General features: G+C 43.3%; 1 long non-coding RNA gene across 1 annotated transcript; it reads right to left on the bottom strand.

Moving 5' to 3' along the window:
• LOC113464952 (uncharacterized) lies at nucleotides 1-745 on the bottom strand. The gene is made up of 2 exons (XR_003389809.1): nucleotides 315-745; nucleotides 1-245 (listed from the first exon to the last, which is right to left on the bottom strand). It is a non-coding gene; the product is annotated as an uncharacterized LOC113464952 (long non-coding RNA).
• Nucleotides 746-788: the final 43 nt, after the last annotated feature.

The raw sequence follows: 788 nt of genomic DNA, 5'->3' as shown, positions 1-788 counted from the left end.
TAAAAAGGTTAAACTTAGTTATTTATTGACGTTTAAGTTCTTGATGACATGACATTTAAATAATTGATTATAAAATCACCAATCCATTTCTCGTTCATTAACGAGACAGAATTGAGTAATATGAAACGATGTCGTGGCCCTTTCTCGCCTGATAGGACTCGGCGCGGTATGTAAACTACAATTCCCGATCGATTCAACGACCCTATTTGTACCGCCATCAACGTTGCTTCCTTATTCTGATATACCTAAAAGAATACTTTTAGCCTTACAATTAATTTTAAAAAGAGCACGAGCAGGTTCAATCGTTTGCTTACCAAGAACAGTGTTACTTAGCAACTACATGTACTTTACTCAGAAAACGATACTAAACTGCCCATTGTTGGTCGCACGAAGAGCCGCCCTCGTGCACGTGTCTAAATTTAATAAACGTCGTGCTCGCAACTCTCCACCCCTTACACACTCGCGTCGTGTTCCGGCTGCCACGGTATTTGCACGCGTATGATGCGCATGCATGTATGCATATACCTTGTGGGCTGACCGATTATTGACTTAAACAGTCGATAAAGAACCGCACCGGCGGGGAAAGCGTGTAACGCTGAAACGGTCTACTGCACTGCGGCTGACCTTGAATGCACTTATCTACGATGGGAAATACTGCTCACGGCGCGACGTAGCCATTACACGTTATTCTACCTGTCCTGAATAATTTCGCGACTTGTTGTTCCACACATGTTACTGTCGCCAGCTTCTGCTTACTACCTGAATCGCATAAAATCGTCCATAGAACC

This window comes from Ceratina calcarata, unplaced genomic scaffold, assembly GCF_001652005.2.
Source record: "Ceratina calcarata isolate Rehan_Ccalc_2016 unplaced genomic scaffold, ASM165200v1 scaffold6297, whole genome shotgun sequence".
Classification (NCBI taxonomy): domain Eukaryota; kingdom Metazoa; phylum Arthropoda; class Insecta; order Hymenoptera; family Apidae; genus Ceratina; species Ceratina calcarata.
Note: the sequence above shows the minus strand (reverse complement) of the source record. Positions and strands in the feature narration are given on the sequence as shown.